Below are 26,699 nucleotides of genomic sequence, written 5' to 3'. Positions count from 1 at the left end.
AACAATGAATAGTCAGCATGGATTTCAAAAGGGAAAGTCTTGCTTGACCAACCTTATTGAATTTTTTTGAAGAGGTAACAGAGAGAGTAGACAATGGTAATGCAGTAGATGTAATTTATCTGGATTTTCAGAAGGCCTTCGATAAGGTGCCCCATAATAGACTGGTGAACAAGGTCAGAGAATGCGGAGTCAGGGGACAAGTAGCAGAATGGATTGCTGGCTGGCTTCAGGACAGAAAGCAGAGAGTGGGAGTAAAGGGTAGCTATTCACAGTGGCAGAAGGTGGGTAGTGGTGTTCCACAAGGATCAGTGCTGGGACCACTGCTGTTCACAATTTATATTAACGATTTAAACTTAGGAATTAGAAACACAATTTCTAAATTTGCGGATGACACCAAATTGGGGGGGATAGTCAATACTGAGGAGGACTGCAACAAATTACAGGAGGACATTAATAAACTTGCAGAATGGGCATATAATTAGCAAATGAAGTTCAACACAGGGAAATGTGAGATATTGGGGGAAAAATTCAGTGTCGCCCCGTCTGGGGCGCCATTATCGGCCGTGCGCAAAGTTTAGTGCCTGGCGCTAATTATCGCCTCCGACGGCAAACTTGGCTTTTATCGCCCCTGGAGGTGATTGGAGCGCTAAATCAGGTGCTTCACACCTGTCTTAAGGCGCAAAGGCCGAGGAGCAAGGCTCTACCTCAGAGCGCTGGCGAAGCTCATGTGATGTCAGTCAGCAATGGAACACAGACACAATGGCGCCGGCCAGTTCTTAAAGGGGAGTTCTGACGAAAGGTCATCGACCTGAAACGTTAACTCTGTTTCTCTCTTCACAGATGCTGCTTGACCTGCTGACTTTCTCCAGCATTTATTGTTTTTATCTTAAAGGGGAGGGTTGATTTTGCTCTCCATCCACATCCTGCTCATTGCAGCCTTGAATCTCGGCCTGGAGAGGCCTGTACATCAAATCTGCTGGAAAGAACAATGGAGAGGCCCAGGGAAAGAGCTCAGAGTGCAGCCCCCACAGTCTCTTCTAAATCGATGCAAGGAAGGTCAAATCAAAATGAACCTGCAAAGTGCTGCTCAGTACCCAAAACTCCTTCACACAGCGTTGAATCACTCCAGAAGTCTCTCTCTCTCAGAATGCGTGGTGTAGAAATGTCACCAACAAAAAAAGGCAGGAAGTCGTCCCCTTTAAATAGCGCTCCCCCAGTCCCTTCCTGACAGCAGAACGCTCCCCTCAACCTGTCGTTGCTAGCGGCAGGCGGTAAGGCGGGGGCGCCACTCAATATCCGGTCCGGGGCGCTATCGGGGCATTGCGCACTCAACTGACGTCATGATCTGCCAGCGCAGGAGATCGTGGCAGTAGTGTTTAGCGCCACCGCAAAATGTCTAGTTAATTTTGCGAGCGGCGCAAACATCGCCGCGCCCGGGTGCTAGTTGCTTTGTGCCCCATTAGTGCTCTCTTAAGGCACTAATGAGAGGCACAAACAACTGAATTTTCCCCCATTACATTTTGGTGGGAAGAATAGGGAGGTCACTTATCACTTGGAGGGTGCGAGTCTAGGTGGGGTAGAGGAGCAAAGGGATCTCGGAGTACAAACACACAAATCACTAAAAGTTGCGACACAAGGCCATAAAAAAGCAAACCAAGCACTAGGGTTTATTTCTAGAGGGACAGAATTGAAAAGTAGAGAAGTTATGCTAAACCTAAAGGGCAAAAGCAGGAACTAAGCGTCACAAAACATCTTTGAAAGTTCTCTATCTGAATGCACGTAGCATTCGTAACAAAATAGATGAGTTAATGGCACAAATAACTACATATGGGTATGATCTTGTGGCCATTACAGAAACATGGCTGCAGGGTGACCATGCCTGGGAATTAAACATACCAGGTTATTTAACGATCAGGAAGGACAGGCAGGAAGGAAGGGGAGGTGGGGTGGCTATGTTAATAAAGGAAGGAATCACTGTAATACAGAGAAATGATATTGGGTCAAAAGATCAGGATAATGAAACAGTTTGGGTGGAGGTAAGGAATAATAAGGGGAAAAAAACACTAGTGGGCGTAGTCTATAGGCCTCCGAACTGTGGCAACTCTGTTGGACGGAGTATCAATCAGGAAATAGTTGAGGCTTGTAATAAGGGAACATCTATAATTATGGGGGATTTTAACTATCATATAAATTGGACAAATCAAATTGGGCAGGGCTGCCTTGAGGATGAGTTCATTGAGTGTATTAGGGATGGGTTTCTTGAGCAGTATGTAACTGAACCGACCAGGGGGCAAGCAACCTTAGATTTGGTCCTGTGTAACGAGACGGGATTAATTAAAAATGTCCTAGTAAAGGATCCCCTTGGAATGAGTGACCATAACATGGTTGAATTCCATATTCAATTAGAGGGTGAGAAGGTTGGATCTCAAACAAGCGTGCTAAGCTTGAATAAAGGAGACTATGAAGGTATGAGAGCGGAATTGAGTAGAGTGGATTGGGAAAATAGATTAAAGGGTAAGACGATGCATGATCAGTGGTGTACATTTAAGGAGTTATTTTACAACTTCCAAAAAATATATATTCCACTGAGAAGAAAAGGGTGTAAAAGAAAAGACAGCCATCCGTGGCTAAGTAAAGAAATTAAGGATAGTATTCGACTAAAAACAAGGGCATATAAGGTAGCCAAATCTAGTGGGAGGATAGAGGATTGGGAAAACTTTAAAAGACAGCAAAAAATAACAAAAAGATTGATTAAGAAAGGGAAGATAGATTATGAAAGTAAATTAGCAAAAAATATAAAAACAGATAGTAAGAGTTTTTATAGTTATATAAAAAGAATAAGGGTGGCTAAAGTAAATGTTGGTCCCTTAGAGGATGAGACCGGAAAATTAATGGTGGGAAATATGGAGATGGCAAAAACACTAAATGAATATTTTACATCAGTCTTTACAGTAGAAGACACTAAGAATATCCCAACACTGGACAAACAGGGGGCTAAAGGGGAGAGGAGCTAAACACAATCAAAATCACTAAGGAAATGGTACTCGGTAAAATAATGGGACTCAAGGCGGATAAATCACCTGGACCTGATGGCTTACATCCTAGGGTCTTGAGGGAAGTGGCGGTAGGGATTGTGGATGCATTGGTAATAATTTTCCAAAACTCCCTGGACTCGGCAAAGGTCCCGGCAGACTGGAAAACTGCTAATGTAACACCCTTATTTAAAAAGGGCAGTAGACAGAAGGCTGGAAACTATAGACTGGTTAGCCTAACATCTGTGGTAGGTAAAATTTTGGAGTCCATTATTAAGGAGACACTAACAGGACATTTGGATAATCATAATTTAATAGGACAAAGTCAGCATGGTTTTATGAAGGGGAAGTCATGTTTGACAAATTTGCTGGAGTTCTTTGAGGAAGTAACGTATAGGGTGGATAAAGGGGAACCAGTGGATGTAGTGTATTTAGACTTCCAAAAGGCATTTGACAAGGTGCCACACAAAAGATTATTGCTTAAGATAAAAAATCACGGGATTGGGGGTAATATTCTGGCATGGATAGAGGATTGGCTATCTAACAGAAGGCAGAGAGTTGGGATAAATGGTTCATTCTTAGACTGGCAATCAGTAACTAGTGGTGTTCCACATGGGTCAGTGCTGGGTCCCCAACTCTTTACAATCTATATTAACGATTTGGAGGAGGGGACCGAGTGTAACATATCAAAGTTTGCAGACGATACTAAGATGGGAGGGAAAGTAGTGAGTGAGGAGGACATAAAAAACCTGCAAGGGGACATCGACAGGCTAAGTAAGTGGGCAGAGATTTGGCAGATGGAATACAATACTGGAAAGTGTGAGGTTATGCACTTTGGCAGGAAAAATCGTAGAGCAAGTTATTATCTTAATGGCAAGAAACTGGAAAGTACTGAAGTACAAAGGGATCTGGGGGTCCTGGTGCACGAAACTCAAAAGGTTAGTATGCAGGTGCAGCAAGTGATTAAGAAGGCCAATGGAATGTTGGCTTTCATTGCTAGGGGGATAAAATATAAAAATAGGGAGGTATTGCTTCAGTTGTACAAGGTATTGGTGAGACCGCACCTGGAATACTGCATACAGTTTTGGTGTCCATACTTAAGAAAGGACATACTTGCTCTCGAGTCAGTACAAAGAAGGTTCACTCGGTTAATCCCGGGGATGAGGGGATGGACATATGAGGAGAGGTTGAGTAGATTGGGACTCTACACATTGGAGTTCAGAAGAATGAGAGGCGATCTTATTGAAACATATAAGATTGTGAAGGGGTTGGATCGGGTGGATGCGGGGAAGATGTTCCCGATGATGGGTGAAACTAGAACTAGGGGGCATAGTCTTAGAATAAGCGGCTGCTCTTTCAAAACTGAGATGAGGAGGAACTACTTCACTCAGAGGGTGGTAGGTCCATGGAATATGCTGCCCCAAAAAGCTGTAGAAGCTACATCATTACATAAATTTAAAACAGAAATAGATAGTTTCCTAGAAGTAAAGGGAATTAAGGGTTACGGGGAGCGGGCAGGAATTTGGACATGAGCCTAGGTTCGGATCGGTCATGGCCCTGTGGGTAGTGGAGCAGGCCCAGGGGCCGTGTAGCCTGATCCTGCTCCTATTTCGTGTGTCTAATTCTGTTAGATTCAGGAGATGGTTCTGTGATAGTGGATTGGCGGTTAGGATCAGATCAGCCAGGATCTTATTGAATGGCGGAGCAGGCTCGAGGGGCCGATTGGCCTACTCCTGCTCCTATTTCTTATGTTCTTATGTTCTTAAACCTGTATTGAAACTTGGTTAGACCACACAGAGTACTGCGTACAGTTCTGGTCGCCATATTATAAAAAGGATATAGAGGCACTGGAGAGGATGCAGAGAAGATTTACAGGGATGATACCAGAAATGCGAGGGTATACATATCAGGAAAGGATGAACAGGCTGGGTCTCTTTTCTCTTGAAAAAAGAAGGCTGAGGGGTGACCTAATAGAGGTCTTTAAAATGATGAAAGGTTTTGATAGAGTGGATACAGAGAGAATGTTTCCACTTGTGGGGAAGAGCATAACTAGAGGCCATCAATATAAGATAATCACCAAGAAATCTAATCGGGAATTCAGAAGAAACTTCTTTACCCAGAGAGTGGTGAGAATGTGGAACTCGCTGCCACAGGGAGTGGTTGAAGTGAATTGTATCGATGCATTTAAGTGGAGGCTGGATAAGCATGAGGGAGAAGGGAATAGAGGGTGATGCTGATAGAGTTAGATGAGGAAAGACGGGAGGAGGCTCGAGTGGAGCATAAACACCAGCATGGACTGGTGGGGCCGAATGGCCTGTTTCTGTGCCGTATATCCTGTGTAATTCTGCCTATGAATTCACTCTTTGTATAAGCAGTCATCTGCAATCATTGTGGTGGGCAGGAATGAGAAGGCGGAAATTTAAGTGAATCACAAAAAGATTTAAAGGAAAAGGTAAAAAAATATCTTTACATGGGGTAATTGGAATGGCGATTCTCTACTACAAACTATTGTTGAAGCTGATTCCATTAATTCTTTAAAAAGGAAATGAGATAGTTGCTTGAAAGAGAAGAATATTGTAAGGTCTGGGGCTGAGCGGGAGAGTGGGATTACAATAGGTGGCTAAGAACATAAGAATTAGGAGCAGGAGTCAGCCATTCAGCCCCTCGAATCTGCTCCGCCATTCAATAAGATCATGGCTGGTCTTCGACCTCAAAACTCCACTTTCCTGCCTGATCCCCATATCCCTTGATTCCCCTGGAGTCCAACAATCTATCAGTCTCAGTCTTGAATATACTCAACAACTCAGCATCCACAGCCCCCTGGGATAGAAAGGCACCAGTGCAGACCTGATGGGCTGAATGACCTCCTTCTTTGCTGGACCATTCTATGATTTTACAGACTGTTACAGTACCTTCACCACAGGGACTGCAGCGGTTCAAGAAGGCAGCTCACCACCACCTTCTCAAGGGCAACTAAGGATGGGCAATAAATGCTGGCTTTGCCCGCGATGCCCACATCCCAGGAACGAATAAAAAAAAACTTGGTTGTGACCAGCAAAAAAAAACTGACTGCTTCAACCTTGCACTCTTTCAATAATAATGTGATAGCAAAATACTGCGGATGCTGGAAATCCGAAATAACAACAGAAAATGCTGGAAAAACTCAGCAGGCCAGGCAACATCCATGGAGAGAAATTAGAGTCAACGTTTCGGGTGAACCCTTTTTCAAAACCCTTTTTGATAAAGGGTTTTGACCCGAAACGTTGACTCTAATTTCTCTCCATGGATGTTGCCTGGCCTGCTGAGTTTTTCCGGCATTTTCTGTTGTTATTTCAATAATAATGTGCCTGGTATCTTGGTTTATGCAAATAGAATTCTTAGGTCTTATTTTCCGTAAATCCCCCCAAAATGACTCCGGGTGAAATAACATTTTGCTCCGATGGGCCAATCTGGGTGATGCCCGTTTGGTATGTTTATTTCTGTGTTTCTCACCCCCTGAAGTCAGCAAGCTGTGGCTACATTATCAGGATCTGCTGGGGGAGTTGGATCAATACACTCGCGCCCCATTCGCCATTGATAACATACTCGGTAGTTAACAGACAAATCAGCTCCAGGCTTGTTCCCATCACAGTGAGGAACCGCAGTGAATAGGATTATTCCTGAGTATTCCTGAGGCTCTGTCTGCTGCACAGTAACATTTAGACAAGTAGCTCATCATTACCGAGGCTACGGTTAGAAAGAAAAAAGAAAGATTTGCATTTCTATAGCGCCTTTCACAACCACTGGACATCCCAAAATGCTTTACAGCTAATGAAGTACTTTTTGAATTGTAGTCACTGTTGTAATGTAGGAAATGTGGCAGCCAATTTGCGCACAGCAAGCTCCCACAAACAGCAATGTGATCATGACCAGATCATCTGTTTTGTGAAATAACAACAGAAAATGCTGGAAAAACTCAGCAGGCCAGGCAACATCCGTGGAGAGAAATTAAAAGTCGACGTTTCGGGTCGAAACCCTTTTTCAAAATTAGAAAGGTAATAAAATAGATCGAAGGCAGGGCTGCGATAGAACAGAAGAAGTAAAGAGACAATAAGAGGTATTCAAAACCAGACGAGATGGTAATAGGACAGAGGAGACAAAGGCGGCTGAGATTAGGTGTGAAGTGTACTGGCAGGATGAGAAACAGCTGCCATGTGGGAGAGAGAAAAAAAAGGGAAGGGGGGGAAAGGGAAGACCCAAACGGGTGGAAAGAAAAAAAATATATATATAAGTAAAAATGTAATAGGGGCCGAGGTTATGATCTGAAATTGTTGAACTCGATATTGAGTCCGAAAGGCTGCAAAGTGCCTAATCGGAAGATGAGGTGCTGTTCCTCGAGTTTACATTGAGCTTCCATGGAACAATGCAAGAGGCCAAGGACGGTGAGGTCCAAGTGGGAATGGAGCGGTGAATTAAAGTGACAGGCGACCGGAAGCTCGGGGTCACCCTTACGGACTGAACGGAGGTGTTCCGCAAAACGGTCACCCAATCTGCGTTTGGTCTCCCCAATGTAGAGGAGACCGCATCGTGAGCAGCGACTACAGTATACTAGATTGCAAGAAGTACAAGTAAATCGCTGTTTCACCTGGAAGGGGTGTTTGGGGCCCTGGACAGTGGGAAGGGGGGAGGTAAAAGGGCATGCGTTACATCTCCTGCGCTTGCACGGGAAATGCCAGGCGAAGGGGAAGGGCTGTTGGGGGTGATAGAGGAGTGGACTAGGGTGTCTCGGAGGGAGCGGTCCCTACAGAATGCTGAAAGGGGAGGGGAGGGGAACATGCGTTTGGTGGTGGGATCACTTTGGAGGTAGCGGAAATGGCGGAGGATGATACGCTGAATGTGGAGGCCCGACCAGTCCCCATCCACCACTACCCTCCTCCGCCTGGCTGAACTTGTTCTCACATTGAACAACTTCTCCTTTAACTCCACCCATTTCCTCCAAATCAAAGGTGTTGCTATGGGTACCCGCATGGGTCCTAGCTATGCCTGCCTTTTCATGGGCTATGTGGAACACTCTTTGTTCCAGTCCTACTCAGCTCCCCTCCCTCACCTCTTTTTCCGATACATTGATGACTGTATTGGTGACGTTTCCTGCTCTTGCCCCGAACTAGACAATTTCATTCACTTTGCCTCCAATTTCCACCCTTCCCTCACCTTCACATGGTCCATCTCTGACTCTTCCCTTCCCTTCCTTCACTTCTCCGTCTCCATCTCTGGGGATAGGTTATCGACCAATATTCACTACAAGCCCACTGACTCCCACAGCTACCTGGACTATACTTCCTCCCACCCCGCCTCCTGTAAGGACTCCATTCCATTCTCCCAGTTTCTCCGTCTCCGCCGTATCTGCTCCAATGATGCCACCTTCCACACCAGTGCTTCCGACATGTCTTCCTTTTTCCGCAACCGAGGATTCCCCTCTACTGTGGCTGACACGGCCCTCGACCGTGTCTGTTCTATCTCCCGCACTTCTGCCCTCACCCCTGCCCCTCCCTCCCGGAACCACGATAGGGTTCCCCTTGTCCTCACCTTTCACCCCACCAGCCTCCGCATTCAGCGGATCATCCTCCGCCATTTCCGCTACCTCCAAAGTGATCCCACCACCAAACGCATCTTCCTCTCCCCTCCCCTTTCAGCATTCCATAGGGACCGCTCCCCCGGAGACACCCTAGTCCACTCCTCTATCACCCCCAACAGCCCTTCCCCTTCGCCTGGCACCTTCCCATGCAAGCGCAGGAGATGTAACACCGTCCCTATACCTCCCCCCTTCCCACTGTCCAGGGCCCCAAACACCCCTTCCAGGTGAAACAGCGATTTACTTGTACTTCTTGCAATCTAGTATACTGTATTCGCTGCTCACGATGCGGTCTCCTCTACATTGGGGAGACCAAACGCAGATTGGGTGACCGTTTTGCGGAACACCTCCGTTCAGTCTGTAAGGGTGACCCCGAGCTTCCGGTCGCCTGTCATTTTAATTCACCGCTCCATTCCCACTCGGACCTCACCGTCCTTGGCCTCTTGCATTGTTCCACGGAAGCTCAGCGTAAACTCGAGGAACAGCACCTCATCTTCCGATTAGGCACTTTGCAGCCTTCCGGACTCAATATCGAGTTCAACAATTTCAGATCATAACCTCGGCCCCTATTACATTTTTACTTATATATTTTTTTTCTTTTCACCCCTTTGGGTCTTCCCTCCCCCACCCCCTTCCATTTTTTCCTCTCTCCCACATGGCAGCTGTCTCTTATCCTGCCAGTACACTTCACACCTAATCTGAGCTGTCTTTGTCTCCTCTGTCCTATTACCATCTCGTCTGGTTTTGAATACCTCTTAATGTCTCTTTACTTCTCTTTTGTTCTATCGCAGCCCTGCTTTCGATCTATTTTATTACCTTTCTAATTTTGAAAAAGGGTTTCAACCCGAAACGTCAACTTTTAATTTCTCTCCACGGATGTTGCCTGGCCTGCTGAGTTTTTCCAGCATTTTCTGTTTTGTGGTGTTGATTGAGGGATAAATATTGACCAAGACACCGGGCAGAACTCCCCTGCTCTTGTTCGAAACAGTGCCATGGGATCTTTTATGTCCACCTGAGAGGACAGACGGGGCCTCAGTTTAACGCCTCATCTGAAAGACGGCACCTCCAACAGTGCAGCGCTCCCTCAGTACTGCCCCTCCGACAGTGCGGCGCTCCCTCAGTACTGACCCTCCAACAGTGCAGCGCACCCTCAGTACTGCCCCTCCAACAGTGCAGCGCACCCTCAGTACTGCCCCTCCAATAGTGCAGCGCTCCCTCAGTACTGACCCGCCGACAGTGCAGCGCTCCCTCAGTACTGACCCTCCAACAGTGCGGCGCTCCTTCAGTACTGACCCTCCGACAGTGCGGCGCTCCCTCAGTACTGTCCCTCTGACAGTGCAGTGCTCCCTCAGTACTGCCCCTCCGACACTCCCTCAGTACTGACCCTCCGACAGTGCAGCGCTCCCTCTGTACTGCCCCTCTGACAGTGCGGCGCTCCCTCAGTACTGCCCCTCCGACAGTGCGGCGCTCCTTCAGTACTGCCCCTCCAACAGTGCGGCACTCCCTCAGTACTGCACCTCCGACAGTGCGGCGCTCCCTCAGTACTGCACCTCCGACAGTGCGGCGCTCCCTCAGTACTGCACCTCCGACAGTGCGGCACTCCCTCAGTACCGCTCCTCCGACAGTGCAGCTCTCCCTCAGCACTGCACTGGGAGGGTCAGCCTGGAGTTTTGTGCTCAGGTCTCCGGAGTGAGACTTGAACCCACGACCTTCTGACTCAAAGGCGAGGGTGCTGCCCACTGAGCCACAATTGACACAAATACTTTGGATCTATAAAGTAATTAGAATATTCAAAGGAAATATATGAGACGTCAATGGCCACAAAACAATTACATTGAATAACTTGTCAAATAAATTGAGCTGGGTGCAGCAAGACATTTGAAACAGTGGTTGATTTAAACTCTCTAGACACTGAAAGGAAGGTGGAGTTTATTAGTTTAAATCAAAGGTTTCAGTGAGACCTGATTGGCCAAGTCGGCTGTTTCTATCCTGGGACATTCTACTCCCAGTACAAAATCTCACCTGCTGGGAGTGGGAATTGGGAAATTGTGGTTTCGCCCCCATGATTTTCCATCTGGGAAACGATGGCAAGACTTGCTGCGTTCCTGACCTGCACATCCAGCACTTGGGAGCGCGTGTTGGGAGCAGTTACCCCGATCACTGCTGGTTTTGATAAAGGCACCAGGGTAAGGATTCCAGTCGGCACAGGTACAGACGCTTTAACACAAGACTAGATTCCTGTTAAATTGGTTAACGCCGTGCAACAACGGCAGACACAGGAAAGTAACAGGATCGCGTCAATCGCCAATACTTGAACTTTGCTGATCAGAATCTCTACCCTACAGTGCCTCTGCTCTTTGATATCTACAATAAATATTTCACATCCATCGCAGCGCAAACCCGCTAACGGCTTTTTCAACATTAATCAACCTTCAGGGTTTCATGTACGAAATACCAAATCAGCAAAGCATTGGAAATCAATGTGAAAGACAAGTAGCACTGGTTTTATCATCATAACTGGCTTACTGGGCAACATTTCAGCATCCAGGCAACGATAATTCATGTATATTGATCATAAATACAGCGCAGGAATGAGTGCGAGACACAAGCTCCGCTTGTTAACGATCCGAAAACTTGGTATTAATTTGTCATCTGGGGTTTTTTTGGACTAAAAACGTGAGCTCGGTAATTGTAAAACAAACCTGACAATGAGTCAGGCGTCGCCCCTGTGCGGCGGAGAAGGTCGGCACAGCTGGCGCCGCTGTCCAGACACACCACAGCTGGACAGTTAGTCAATCATTTTCACAACTTCTTGTTCATTGTCACATCGAGACCCTTCCCATCAATTGCTCTCCTTTTGCTCTTTTACCTTTCTCACCTTATTTTCTGCTTTTGCTTCTTTTCCTCCACCTCTCTCTCCCTCTCTCTATCTCCCCCTCTCTCTCTCTCCCCCTCTCTATCTCCCCCTCGCTCTCTCTCCCTCTCTCTCTCCCCCTCTCTCTATCTCCCCCTCTCCATCTCCCCCTCTCTATCTCCCCCTCGCTCTCTCTCCCTCTCTCTCTCTCCCCCTCTCTCTATCGCCCCCTCTCCATCTCCCCCTCTCTATCTCCCCCTCGCTCTCTCTCCCTCTCTCCCCCCTCTCTATCTCCCCCTCGCTCTCTCTCCACCTCTCTCTATCGCCCCTCTCTCTCTCCCTCTCTCTCTATCTCCCCTCTCTCTCTCTCCCCCTCTCTCTATCTCCCCCTCTCTATCTCCCCCTCGCTCTCTCTCCACCTCTCTCTATCGCCCCTCTCTCTCTCCCCCTCTCTCTATCTCCCCCTCGCTCTCTCTCCACCTCTCGCTATCGCCCCTCTCTCTCCCTCTCTCTCTATCTCCCCCTTTCTATCTCCACCTCTCTCTATCTCCCCCTCTCTCTATCTCCCCCTCTCTATCTCCCCCTCGCTCTATCTCCCTCTCTCTCTATCTCCCCCTCTCTCTATCTCCACCTCTCTCTATCTCCCCCTCTCTATCTCCACCTCTCTCTATCTCCCCCTCTCTCTATCTCCCCCTCTCTATCTCCCCCTCACTCTATCTCCCTCTCTATCTCCCCCTCTCTCTATCTCCACCTCTCTCTATCTCCCCCTCTCTATCAATTTCAATTCAATTCAAATCGCTTTATTGGCATCGAAATACATTTATGGTTGAACGCATAAACGCAGATCTATTCATACAGTGTATAAACAGATATATCCCTGAGTGTATAAATATACATTCGTATAATTTGTAAATACTCTTTTCTTAGGTTTACTGGTTGTCCCTCTGTTTATGGCAAGCTGTAACATAGTGTGCCACTAATGTTACACAGTTTCTCTCTTCCCCTAGTAGGTATGGGAGTTTTTGGTCATCATTCAAAGTTCTGAATTCAGGGCATATTTGTAAGAATTTTTGGTAGAAATTCTCCCTGATGCCCTGATATTTTCCACAAGCTGTGAGGAAGTGCATCTCTGTCTCCACCACTCCCTGACTGCAGTGAGAGCATATCCTGTCCTCTCTTGGCAGCCGGGTCTGCCTGTGTCTGCCTTTTTCGATCGCCAGGCTATGTTCACTAAGTCTGTACCTTGTCAAGGTTTTTCTCAGTTTGCTATCCTTTACCATGTTCAGGTAATCAGCCATGTTGTATTGTCTGTTTAGGGCCAAGTAGCAATTGAGTTTTTGTTGTTTCTGCCCAATATGACAGGTATTTTTCCTTTTGCCCCCTCGCTCTATCTCCCTCTCTCTCTATCTCCCCCTCTCTCTATCTTCACCTCTCTCTATCTCCCCCTCTCTATCTCCCCCTCGCTCTCTCTCCCTCTCTCTCTCTCCCCCTCTCTCTATCTCCACCTCTCTCTCTCTCCCCCTCTCTCTATCTCCACCTCTCTCTCTCTCAATTTAATTTCAATTCAAATGCTTTATTGGCATGAAAGTTTACAGGGAACCATATTGCCAAAGCTTACATAACAAAAAGTACAGTTTTCCAACATTCTGTAGGTGTCAAACAATTTTGACCTTCGTTGGGTACATACAATATTAGTTTAAACAATATTAATTTAAAGTCGTTGAACATCGTTGGGTACATTCAGTACTAATTTTAAACAGTCCTCAGGTTGTGACATGTTGTTACATATTTGGCACCAAGGTATGGTCTGTCTCCTTCTCCCAGGACTAATCTTAATTTTGACAGGTCATCCAATTCTTTGAAACCTGGGGTTGTTTGGCTGAGCTTGTCAAATAATATGTTTCTTGTTGTGTTGACTTTTTCGCATTTTAGGAGGAAATGCATCTCTGTCTCAACCTCGCCGGCCAGACATTGATCACATATTCTATTCTCTCTAGGCTGCCAGGATTTCTTGTATCTTCCTTTTTCAATTGCCAGTTGGTGGTCACTTAGTCTGTACCTGGTGAGGGTCTGTCTCTGTTTTGTGTCTCTGATGGTCGAGAGATAGTCTGCCAGTTTATATTCTCTTTGTAGGGCCCGGTAACATTCTAATCTGCTTTGGCTTTTGGTTACATTGTTCCAATGTTCCAGGTAGGTTTCTTTGCATTGTTTAATGATTTGGTTCACTCGGATTGGTGTTTGGACGGCAGTGTTGGTCTGGGACTGGTCAGGGTCCAGCTGAGTAGGAGTACTTAGTTTCAGTAGCAGCTGACTCAGGGGACTTTTTTCTGGGTTTAGCTCTTGGGTCTGGAAGGCTTTAAAATGAAGGGTGTCTGGGGAGCTAGATTTGAGGTGATTTAGGAAGTTTAGTGCTCGTTTGTGGATGTTTATTATCAGTGGGTATCTGCCTAGTTCGGCTCTGCATGCATTTGTTGGTGTTTTCCTTTGGATGCGAAGAATGCTTCGGCAAAATTCTGCATGTAGGGCTTCTATTGTGTGTTTTTCCCATTTAGTGTAGCTATGGTGATTGAGCGGGCCCCATACTTCACTACCGTACAGCGCAATGGGCAGGATTATGCTGTCAAATATTTTGAGCCAGATTTTGATTGGGATTTGGATGTTGTAGAATTTTCTTTTTATTGCATATAGGGCTCTTCGGGCTTTTTCTTTTAGTGCATTCACTGCTATGCTGAAGCTCCCTGATGCTGTAATGGTTAGACCAAGGTAAGTGTAGCTCATAGTGTGTCCTATGATGGTATCACTGAGAGTAAACTGGTATTTGTTTTCCTGACACCTGGGCCTTTTTTGAAAAGTCATGATGTTGGTTTTCTTTAGATTTACTGTTAGGGCCCAATTTTGGCAGTATTTGTCGAGTAGGTCTAGTCGTTGCTGTAATCCCTATTCTGTGGGAGACAGAACCAGGTCATCCGCATAGAACAGGGATTTCACTTCTCCATCCAGGAGACAGAGACCCGGTGACTCGCTTTTCTCTAGCATGTCTGCTAATTCATTTATGTATATGTTGAACAGGGTCGGGCTCAAATTGCAGCCCTGCCGGACGCCTCTTCTCTGGGTGAAGAAACCGGTGCGTTTGTCTCCAATTTTGATGCCGCATTTATTTTTCAGATACATCGATTTAATAAGGTCATAGACTTTGCCCCCTATTCCACACTGAAGAAGTTTATAATAGAGCCCTTCATGCCAGATAGAGTCAAAGGCTTTCTTGAAGTCAATGAAACAAGCGAATATTTTCCCATTTTTTGTTTGGTGTATATGTTTTTCAGTGAGAGTGTGAAGGGTATAGATATGGTCGGTGGTGCGGTGTTTTGGAAGAAAGCCTATTTGATTTTTTCTAAGGATATTATGTTTGTTAAGAAAATCCAGTAATCTACTATTTAGAATACTGCAGAATAACTTCCCTAGACAACTGTTGACACAGATGCCGCGGTAGTTATTTGGGTCTGATTTGTTTCCACTTTTATATATGGGAGAGATGAGTCCTTGGCACCAGATATCGGGAAAACAGCCTGAACGTAATATGATGTTGAATAACTTGAGTACAGCACCCTGCATCTCCATATTGCTGAACTTGAGCATTTCATTTTTGATGTTGTCTGGACCACAGGCTTTCTTTAGGTGGAGAGATTTTGTTTTTGTGGCTAGTTCTTTCCATGTGATTGGGGAGTCTAGAGGGTTTTGGTTGTCTTTAATTGTTGCTTCTAATGTGTGGAGTTTTTCTGTGATATGATGTTGACTTGGGTTTGTTTCGTTTATTGGGATGTCTTTGTAGAGGTTTTCAAAATGTGTTCTCCAGATGTCGCCATCTTGGATTGGTAATGCTTGCAATTGTGTTGTACTCAGGTTATTCCACATATCCCAGAATTGATTTGGATTAATGGAGTTTTCAATTTCTTCGAGTATTTTGTGGGTATAATTTTGTGTTTTTTTCCTAATGGTGTGTTTATATCTTTTGAGGGTCTCATTGTATCTAATGCGTAGGTCTGGATTGTTTGGTTGGCGATGCTTTTGGTTTGATATTTTTCTCAGGTCTTTTCTGGCGTTTTTGCATTCGTGGTCAAACCATTTCTCATTTTTATTTTGTCTTTTGTAACGTTTACGCTTCTGTTTCACAAGGTCGGCTTTTACAGCTGCCTCATGGAAGATCATATTTATATCATCTATGGCCATGTTTACACCATCTCTGGTGATCTCATATAGATTTTCTTTAAATTTTGATATTTTACTTGTGAGATCCCTCTCCCTCTCTCTCTCTCTCTCCCCCTCTCTATCTCCCCCTCGCTCTCTCTCCCTCTCTCTCTCTCCACCTCTCTCTATCTCCCCCTCTCCATCTCCCCCTCTCTCTCTCCACCTCTCTCTATCTCCCCCTCTCTATCTCCCCCTCTCTCTATCTCCACCTCTCTCTATCTCCCCCTTGCTCTCTCTCCCTCTCTCTCTCTCCCCACCTCTCTCTATCTCCACCTCCTCTATCTCCCCCTCTCTCTATGTCTACCTCTCTCTATCTCTATCTCCCCCTCTCTCTATCTCTGTCTCTCTCTATCTCCCCCTCTCTCTAGCTCCGTCTCTCTCTATCTCCCCCTCTCTCTATCTCCACCTCTCTCTATCTCCCCCTCTCTCTGTGTCTCCAACTATATGTCTGTCTCTCCTACTATCTACATCTGTCTCTTTTCTCTCTGTCTATCTCTATTCATGCATGTGTGTGTCTATGTCTGTCTGTGTCTCTCTGATCCGATGGGTCTGTCTGTCTTGCTGTCTCTCTCTGTCTCTCTCTTTGTCAGTGTCTCTCTCTCTGTCTCTCTCTCTGTCTCTCTTTGTCAGTGTCTCTCTCTCTCTCTCTCTGTCTCTTTGTCTCTATCTCTCCCTGCCAGTGTCTCCTCTCTCTCTCTCTGTCTCTCTCTCTCTCTCTGTCTCTCTCTCTCTCTCTCTGTCTCTCTCTCTCTCTGTCTCCCTGTCTCTCTCTCTGTCTCTCTCTCTCAAATTCAAATTCAAATTCAAATCGCTTTATTGGCATGACAAGGTACCTCTTATGTTGCCAAAGCATCGAAAAACATTTATGGCTGAACACATAAACGCAGATCTATCCATACAGTGTATAAACAGATATATCCGAGTGTATAAATATACATTCGTATAATTTGTATATACTCTTTTCTTAGATTTAATGGTTGTCCCTCTATTTATGGCAAGCTGTAACATAGTGTGCTGCTAGGGTTACACAATTTCTCTGTTCCCCTAGTAGGTATGGGAGTTTTTGGTCATCATTCAAATTTCTGAATTCAGGGCATATTTTTGTGAACTTTGGGTAGAAATTCTCCCTTATGCCCTGATATTTTCCACAAGCTGTGAGGAAGTGCATCTCTGTCTCCACCACTCCCTGACTGCAGTGAGAGCATATCCTGTCCTCTCTTGGCAGCCGGGTCTGCCTGTGTCTGCCTTTTTCGATGGCCAGGCTATGTTCACGAAGTCTGTACATTGTCAAGATTTTTCTCAGTTTGCTATCCCTCCCTGTCTCTCTCTCTGTCTCTTTCTGTCTCTCTCTGTCTCTTTCTCTGTCTCTCCCTGTCAGTGTCTCCTCTCTCTCACTCTCCGTCTCTCTCTCCCTCTCTCCCTCTGTCTCTCTCTGTCTCTCTCTGTCTCGCCCTGTCTCTCCCTGCCTCTTTGTCTCTCTCTCTCTCTCTCTCTCCCTCTCTCTCCCCCTCTCTCCCTTTCTCCCTCTCCCTTTCTCCCTCTCTCTCCCCCTCTCTCTCCCCCTCTCCCTCCCCCTCTCTCTCTCCCCCTCTCTCCTCCTCTCTTTCTCCCCCTCTCTCTCTCCCCCTCTCTCTCTCTCTCTCCCTCTCCCCCTCCCTCTCTCTCCCTCTCTCTCCCTCCCTCTCCCTCCCTCTCTTTCTCCCCCTCTCTCTCCCTCTCTTTCTCTCCCTCTCTCTCTCCCTCTCCCCCTCCCTCTCTCTCTCTCCCTCCCTCTCTCTCTCTCTCCCCCTTCCTCTCTCCCCTCCCCCTCCCTCTCTCTCTCTCTCCCTCTCCCCCTCTCTCTCGCTCTCTCTCCCTCTCCCCTCCCTCTCTCTCTCAGTATTTGATGGGAAATGGTGTTAGGGAAATTGATGGGATTGAAGGCTGATAAATCCCCAGGGCCTGATAATCTACATCCTAGGGTACTTAAGGAAGTGGCCCTAGAAATAGTAGATGCATTGCTGGTCATCTTCCAAAATTCGATAGACTCTGGAACAGTTCCCATGGATTGGAGGGTAGCTAATGTTACCCCACTATTCAAAAAAGGTGGTAGAGAGAAAACAGGGAATTATAGACCGGTAAGCCTGACATCGGTAGTGGGGAAAATGCTAGAGTCCATTATAAAAGGTGTAATAGCAGAGCACTTGGAAAACAGTGACAGGATCGGACAAAGTCAACATGGATTTACAAAAGGTAAATCGTGCTTGACTAATCTACTGGAATTGTTTGAGGATGTAACTGGTATAGATAAGGGAGAACCAGTGGATGTGGTGTATTTGGACTTTCAGAAGGCTTTCGATAAGGTCCCGCATAAGAGATTAGCGTGTAAAGTTAAGGCACATGGGATTGGGGGCAAGGTACTGACTTGGATAGAGAACTGGTTAGCAGATAGGAAGCAAAGAGTTGAAATAAACGGGTCTTTTTCCAAGTGGCAGGCAGTGACTAGTGGGGTACCGCAGGGATCGGTCCTAGGACCCCAGCTATTCACAATATATATAAATGATCTAGACGAGGGAACTAGATGTAATATCTCCAAGTTTGCAGATGACACAAAGCTGGGTGGGCATGTGTGCTGTGAGGAGGATGCCGAGAAACTCCAGTACGATTTGGACAGGTTAGGTGATTGGGCAGAAGCATGGCAGATGCAGTATAATGTGGATAAATGCGAGGTTATCCACTTTGGTGGAAAAAACAGGAAGGCAGATAATTATCTGAATGGCAATAGATTGGGAGAAGGGGAAGTGCAACGAGACCTGGGTGTCCTTGTGCACCAGTCGCTGAAGGTAAGCATGCAGGTGCAGCAGGCGGTTAAGAAAGCAAATGGTATGTTGGTCTTCGTAGCGACTGGGTTCGAGTACAGGAACAAGGATGTCTTGCTGCAGTTGTACAGGGCCTTGGTGAGACCACACCTTGAGTATTGTGTGCAGTTTTGGTCGCCTTATCTGAGGAAGGATGTTCTTGCCATGGAGGGAGTGCAGCGAAGATTCACCAGATTGATACCTGGGATGGCAGGAATGAAGTATGAGGAGAGATTGGGTCGATTGGGTTTATACTCGCTGGAGTTTAGAAGAATGAGAGGGGATCTCATTGAAACTTATAAAATTCTAACAGGACTAGACAGACTAGATGCAGGCAGAGCGACTACAAGAGGCCCCAGAGGCTCAGGTAGGCCTCAGTGCGGCATCGGCAGCGGGTGGAGACGGAGCAGAGCGGCATAGCGACTACAAGAGGCCCCAGAGGCTCAGGTAGGCCTCAGTGCGGCATCGGCAGCGGGTGGAGGCGGAGCAGAGCGGCAGAGCGACTACAAGAGGCCCCAGAGGCTCAGGTAGGCCTCAGTGCTGCATCGGCAGCGGGTGGAGGCGGAGCAGAGTGGCAGAGCGACTACAAGAGGCCCCAAAGGCTCAGGTAGGCCTCAGTGCGGCATCGGCAGCGGGTGGAGGCGGAGCAGAGTGACAGAGCGACTACAAGAGGCCCCAGAGGCTCAGGTAGGCCTCAGTGCGGCATCGGCAGCGGGTGGAGGCGGAGCAGAGCGGCAGAGCGACTACAAGAGGCCCCAGAGGCTCAGGTAGGCCTCAGTGCGGCATCGGCAGCGGGTGGAGGCGGAGCAGAGCGGCAGAGTGAATACAAGAGGCCCCAGAGGCTCAGGTGGGCGTACCAATCTCCAATCTCAGGCAAGGAGAGAGGTAAAAAGTATTCAAGGTGTGACGTCACCACAAAACAGGTCGGTGATTGGTTGGAGTATTTCTCTCGTTTTACAACTTTAAGTCTGTGGTTTATAGTTTTTAAGATTGCTGTGGTGTACCAGGGACAGTTTGTAAACCAGGGCCCTTAAATATATCATTTAACTGTAGTGAAATTGGTGGGATTCATTTAATTTTAATTAATTAGTTAAAGGGTAAGTGCGAGTCATCAAAGAGTGCTGTGAGTTTGGGTAAGAGTGAGAGTTCTTTAATTGTTATTTCTCTTTAAATCATTCTTGATAAGATTACTTTAAGCAGTTTAAGTAAAGGGGAAAAGTTAAATATTTGGGATTCTGTTGGTTTAAGAAGAGTAAAACAAGGTTACACAGCAGTAGGAGTAAATTGGCACAGCAGGCAGTGGAAACCAGTTTTCTAACCAATCAGCAGGGGTGACTCATTTGGCTGTAAACAAACAAACAGTATAAAAAGACCAGTCCTAGTGCGAGCAAGCACTGAGTGCGAGTCATCAAAGAGTGCTGTGAGTTAGGGTAAGTGGGGTGTTAGGTGCTCTTTTCAAACTTTAACTCTGTGGGTTGTAGTTAATAAGGCCTTTCTGGTGCAGAGTGACTGTTGGTAAACCATTTAACTGGTGTAACTAGAGGGATTGATTTAATTTAAATCCAATTAATTAAAGGGGATACTAGCATCTAAAATCGGGCAGAGGGTGTCCATAACTAGCAATAAAAAATTTAATTAATTACATAGATTGGAGCAGGTGATGTGTTACTGTTGCGAGGTGTGGGAGCCGGTGAACCCCATTGAGGCTCACGGTGATTACGTCTGTGACAAGTGTCTGCTGCTACAGGAACTCCAGCTCCGTGTTGATGAGCTGGAGTCTGAGCTTCAGACACTGTGACACATCAGGGAGGGGGAGAAGTACCTGGACTCTGTGTATCAGGAGGTGGTCACACCTATGAAGTTAAGTAATTCAGATGTAGCCCATGGTCAGGGACAGGACGGTGTGACTACGAGTGAGGCAGGTACGGGAATCCAGGAGGTAGAGCTGGAGGAGCCGCAGCCCTTGCTCTTGACCAACAGGTTCGAGGTTCTTACTCCCTGTGGGGACAGGAGCAGGGACTGCAGGGAGGATGAGCAACCTGGCCACAGCACCGTGGAATGGGGGGCCATGCAAGAGCGGGGAGTAAATAGAAATGTTGTAGTGGTAGGGGATAGTATTATTAGGGGGATAGATAGAGTTCTCTGCAGCCGAGAGCGAGAGTCCCGAAGGCTGTGTTGCCTACCCGGTGCCAGGGTTAAGGACATCTCCTCTGGGCTGGAAAGAAACTTGCAGTGGGAGGGGGTGGATCCAGTTGTCATGGTCCATGTTGGTACAAACGACGTAGATAGGACTAGGAAGCCGGTTCTGTTAAAGGAGTATGAGCAGCTAGGGGTCAAATTAAAAAACAGAACCTCAAGGGTAATAATCTCTGGATTATTACCTGAGCCACGAGCGAATTTGGCTAGGACAAATAAAATTAGAGAGTTAAATGCGTGGCTCAAAGACTGGTGTGGGAGAAATGGGTTTTGCTTCCTGGGACACTGGCACCAGTACTGGGGCAGGAGGGAGCTGTTCCGTTGGGATGGGCTTCACTTGGCCAGTGCTGGGACTAGAGTCCTGGCGGATCATATAACTAGGGCTGTAGAGAGGGCTTTAAACTAACTAGTGGGGGGGAGGTTCCTAGAGAGCAAATAATAAAAATGACAACAGAGAAGGTCATAGACTTAGGTAGCAGTGGGGAAATTAAAAACCAGAGCATGTCAGGAAGGGGCAGAAGGTATGGAGTAAAAGGTAAAGTAATAAAAAGGGCAAAAGCAGGAACTCAGTGTCACAAAACATATTTGAAAGTTCTCTATCTGAATGCACGTAGCATTCGTAACAAAATAGACGAGTTAATGGCACAAATAACTACATATGGGTATGATCTTGTGGCCATTACAGAAACATGGCTGCAGGGTGACCATGCCTGGGAATTAAACATACCAGGTTATTTAACGATCAGGAAGGACAGGCAGGAAGGAAGGGGAGGTGGGGTGGCTATGTTAATAAAGGAAGGAACCACTGTAATACAGAGAAATGATATTGGGTCAAAAGATCAGGATAATGAAACAGTTTGGGTGGAGGTAAGGAATAATAAGGGGAAAAAAACACTAGTGGGCGTAGTCTATAAGCCTCCGAACAGTTGCAACTCTGTTGGACGGAGTATCAATCAGGAAATAGTTGAGGCTTGTAATAAGGGAGCATCTATAATTATGGGGGATTTTAGCTATCATATTAATTGGACAAATCAAATTGGGCAGGGCTGCCTTGAGGATGAGTTCATTGAATGTATTAGGGATGGGTTTCTTGAGCAGTATGTAACTGAAGCGACCAGGGGGCAAGCAACCTTAGATCTGGTCCTGTGTAACGAGACAGGATTAATTAAAAATGTCCTAGTAAAGGATCCCCTTGGAATGAGTGACCATAACATGGTTGAATTCCATATTCAATTAGAGGGTGAGAAGGTTGGATCTCAAACAAGCGTGCTAAGCTTGAATAAAGGAGACTATGAAGGTATGAGAGCGGAATTGAGTAGAGTGGATTGGGAAAATAGATTAATGGGTAAGATGATACATGATCAGTGGTGTACATTTAAGGAGTTATTTTACAACTTCCAAAAAATATATATTCCACTGAGAAGAAAGGGGTGTAAAAGAAAAGACAGCCATCCATGGCTAAGTAAAGAAATTAAGGATAGTATTCGACTAAAAACAAGGGCATGTAAGGTAGCCAAATCTAGTGGGAGGATAGAGGATTGGGAAAACTTTAAAAGACAGCAAAAAATAACAAAAAGATTGATTAAGAAAGGGAAGATAGATTATGAAAGTAAATTAGCAAAAAATATAAAAACAGATAGTAAGAATTTTTATAGTTATATAAAAAGAAAAAGGGTGGCTAAAGTAAATGTTGGTCCCTTAGAGGATGAGACCGGGAAATTGATGGTGGGAAATATGGAGATGGCAAAAACACTGAATGAATATTTTGTATCAGTCTTTACAGTAAAAGACACTAAGAATACCCCAACACTGGACAAACAGGGGGCTATAGGGGGGGAGGAGCTAAACACGATCAAAATCACTAAGGAAGTGGTACTCGGTAAAATAATGGGACTCAAGGCCGGTAAATCACCTGGACCTGATGGCTTACACCCTAGGGTCTTGAGGGAAGTGGCGGTAGGGATTGTGGATGCATTGGTAATAATTTTCCAAAACTCCCTGGACTCAGCAAAGGTCCCGGCAGACTGGAAAACTGCTAATGTAATGCCCTTATTTAAAAAGGGCAGTAGACAGAAGGCTGGAAAGTACAGACCGGTTAGCCTAACATCTGTGGTAGGTAAAATATTGGAGTCCATTATTAAGGAGACAGTAACAGGACATTTGGATAATCATAATTTAATAGGACAAAATCAGCATGGTTTTATGAAGGGGAAGTCATGTTTGACAAATTTGCTGGAGTTCTTTGAGGAAGTAACATATAGGGTGGATAAAGGGGAACCAGTGGACGTAGTGTATTTAGACTTCCAAAAGGCATTTGCCAAGGTGCTACACAAAAGATTATTGCTTAAGATAAAAAATCACGGGATTGGGGGTAATATTCTGGCATGGATAGAGGATTGGCTATCTAACAGAAGGCAGAGAGTTGGGATAAATGGTTCATTCTCAGACTGGCAATCAGTAACTAGTGGTGTTCCGCAGGGGTCAGTGCTGGGTCCCCAACTCTTTACAATCTATATTAACGATTTGGAGGAGGGGACCGAGTGTAAGATATCAAAGTTTGCAGATGATACTAAGATGGGAGGGAAAGTAGTGAGTGAGGAGGACATAAAAAACCTGCAAGAGGACATAGACAGGGTAAGTAAGTGGGCAGAGATTTGGCAGATGGAATACAATACTGGAAAGTGTGAGGTTATGCACTTTGGCAGGAAAAATCGTAGAGCAAGTTATTACCTTAATGGCAAGAAACTGGAAAATACTGAAGTACAAAGGGATCTGGGGGTCCTGGTGCACGAAACTCAAAAGGTTAGTATGCAGGTGCAGCAAGTGATTAAGAAGGCCAATGGAATGTTGGCTTTCATTGCTAGGGGGATAGAATATAAAAATAGGGAGGTATTGCTTCAGTTGGACAAGGTATTGGTGAGACCGCACCTGGAATACTGCATACAGTTTTGGTGTCCATACTTAAGAAAAGACATACTTGCTCTCGAGTCAGTACAAAGAAGGTTCACTCGGTTAATCCCGGGGATGAGGGGATGGACATATGAGGAGAGGTTGAGTAGATTGGGACTCTACTCATTGGAGTTCAGAAGAATGAGAGGCGATCTTATTGAAACATATAAGATTGTGAAGGGGTTGGATTGGGTGGATGCGGTGAGGATGTTCCAGATGATGGGTGAAACTAGAACTAGGGGGCATAGTCTTAGAATAAGGGGCTGCTCTTTCAAAACTGAGATGAGGAGGAACTACTTCACTCAGAGGGTGGTAGGTCCATGGAATATGCTGCCCCAAAAAGCTGTAGAAGCTACATCATTACATAAATTTAAAACAGAAATAGACAGTTTCCTAGAATTAAAGGGAATTAAGGGTTACGGGGAGCGGGCAGGAATTTGGACATGAGTCTAGGTTCGGATCGGTCATGGCCCTGTGGGTAGCGGAGCGGGCCCAGGGGCCGTGTAGCCTGATCCTGCTCTTATTTCATGTGTCTAATTCTGTTAGATTCAGGAGATGGTTCTGTGATAGTAGATTGGCGGTTAGGATCAGATCAGCCATGATCTTATTGAATGGCGGAGCAGGCTCGAGGGGCCGATTGGCCTACTCCTGCTCCTATTTCTTATGTTCTTATGTTCTTAGGATGTTCCTGATGGCCGGGGAGCCCAGAACCAGGGGTCACAGTCTAAGGATAAGGGGTAAGCCATTTAGGACAGAGATGAGGAGGAATTTCTTCACCAAGAGAGTGGTGAACCTGTGGAACTCTCTACCACAGAAGGCAGTGGAGGCCAATTCATTAAATATATTCAAGAAGGAGTTAGATATATTTCTTAAGGCTAAAGGGATCAAGGGATATGGGGAGAAGGCAGGGACAGGGTACTGAGTTTGGATGATCAGCCATGATCTCATTGAATGGCGGAGCAGGCTTGAGGCGCCGAATGGCCTACTCCTGCTCCTATCTTCTATGTTTCTATGTTTCCCTCTCTCCCTCCCCCTCCCTCTCTCTCTCCCCTCCCTCTCCCTCTCTCCCCCTCCCTCTCCCCCTCCCTCTCTCCCTCCCTTTCCCTCTCTCACTCTTTCCTCTCTCTCCCTCTCTCTGTCTTTCTCCCCCTCTCTCTCTGTCTCTGTCTCTGTCCCTGTCTCTTTGTCTCTGTCTCTCGCTGTCTGTCCCTCTCTCTCTCTGTCTCTCTCTCTCTCTCTCTGTCTCTGTCTGTCTCTCTCTCTCTCTGTCTCTCTCTGTCTCTGTCTCTCTGTGTCTCTCTCTCTCTGTCTCTCTCTCTCTCTGTCTCTCTTTCTCTCTGTCTGTCTCTCTCTCTCTCTGTCTCTGTCTCTCTCTCTCTGTCTCTCTCTGTCTCTCTCTCTCTCTGTCACTCTCTCTCTCTCTGTCTCTCTCTCTCTCTCTCTGTCTCTCTCTCTCTCTCTGTCTCTCTCTCTCTGTCTCTCTTTGTCTTTGTCTCTCCAATTCAATTCCAATTCAAATGCTTTATTGGCATGAAAGTTTACAGAGAACCATATTGCCAAAGCTTACATAGCAAAAAGGTACAGTTTTCCAACATTCTGTAGGTGTCAATCGATTTGACATTTGTTGGGTACATACAATATTACTTTTAAACAATATTAAATTTAAACAGTCTTTGTACTTCATTTGGTACGTTCAATATTAATTTTAAACAGTCTTAATTTTAAACAGTCTCTCTCTCTCTCTGTCTCTCTCTGTCTCTCTCTCTCTCTGTCTCTCTCTCTCTCTGTCTCTCTCTCTCTCTCTGTCTCTCTCTCTCTCTGTGTCTCTCTCTCTCTGTCAGTTCAGTTCAGTTCAGTTCAAATGCTTTATTGGCATGAAAGTTTACAGAGAACCATATTGCCAAAGCTTACATAGCAAAAAGGTACAGTTTTCCAACATTCTGTAGGTGTCAATCGATTTGACATTTGTTGGGTATATACAATATTACTTTTAAACAATATTAATTTTAAACAGTCTTTCTACTTCATTTGGTACGTTCAATATTAATTTTAAACAGTCTTACTTTTAAACAGTCCTCAGGTTGTGACATGTTGTTACATATTTAGCCCCAAGGTATGGTCTGTCTCCTTCTCCTAGGACTAATCTCAATTTTGACAGATCATCCAATTCCTTGAAATCTGGGGTTGTTTGGCTTAGCTTGTTGAATAATATGTTTCTTGATGTGTTGAATTTTTCGCATTTTAGGAGGAAATGCATTTCTGTTTCAACCTCGCCAGCCAGACATTGATCGCATATTCTATTCTCTCTAGGCTGCCAGGATTTCTTGTATCTGCCTTTTTCAATTTCCAGTTGGTGGTCGCTTAGTCTGTACCTGGTGAGGGTCTGTCTCTGTTTTGTGTCTCTGATGGTCGTGAGGTAGTCTGCCAGTTTATATTCTCTTTTTAGGGCCCGGTAACATTCTAATCTGCTTTGGTTTTCGGTTATTTTGTTCCAATGTTCCAGGTAGGTTTCTTTGCATTGTTTAATGATTTGGTTCACTCGGATTGGTGTTTGGACGGCTGTGTTGGTCTGGGGCTGGTCAGGGTCCGGCTGAGTACTTAGTTTCAGTAGCAGCTGACTCAGGGGACTCTTTTCTGGGTTTAGCTCTTGGGTCTGAAAGGCTTTGAAATGAAGGGTGTCTGGGGAGCTAGATTTGAGGTGATTTAGGAAGTTTAGTGCTCGTTTTTGGATGTTTATTATCAGTGGGTATCTGCCTAGTTCGGCTCTGCATGCATTTGTTGGCGTTTTTCTTTGGGTGCGAAGGATGCTTCGGCAGAATTCTGCATGTAGGGCTTCTATTGTGTGTTTTTCCCATTTAGTGTAGCTTTGGTGATTTAGCGGGCCCCATACTTCACTACCGTACAGTGCAATGGGCAGGATTATGCTGTCAAAAATTTTGAGCCAGATTTTGATTGGGATTTGGATGTTGTAGAAT

General features: G+C 45.8%; 1 protein-coding gene across 1 annotated transcript in view; it reads right to left on the bottom strand.

Moving 5' to 3' along the window:
• LOC147122474 (complexin-1) overlaps positions 1 to 26,699 on the bottom strand; it is a 312,708-nt gene that overhangs the window by 195,280 nt on the left and 90,729 nt on the right. The window lies entirely within an intron of this gene.

The sequence above is a fragment of the Somniosus microcephalus genome, chromosome 2, assembly GCF_052327205.1.
Source record: "Somniosus microcephalus isolate GS21.2 chromosome 2, FLI_Smic_1.0, whole genome shotgun sequence".
Classification (NCBI taxonomy): domain Eukaryota; kingdom Metazoa; phylum Chordata; class Chondrichthyes; order Squaliformes; family Somniosidae; genus Somniosus; species Somniosus microcephalus.
Note: the sequence above shows the minus strand (reverse complement) of the source record. Positions and strands in the feature narration are given on the sequence as shown.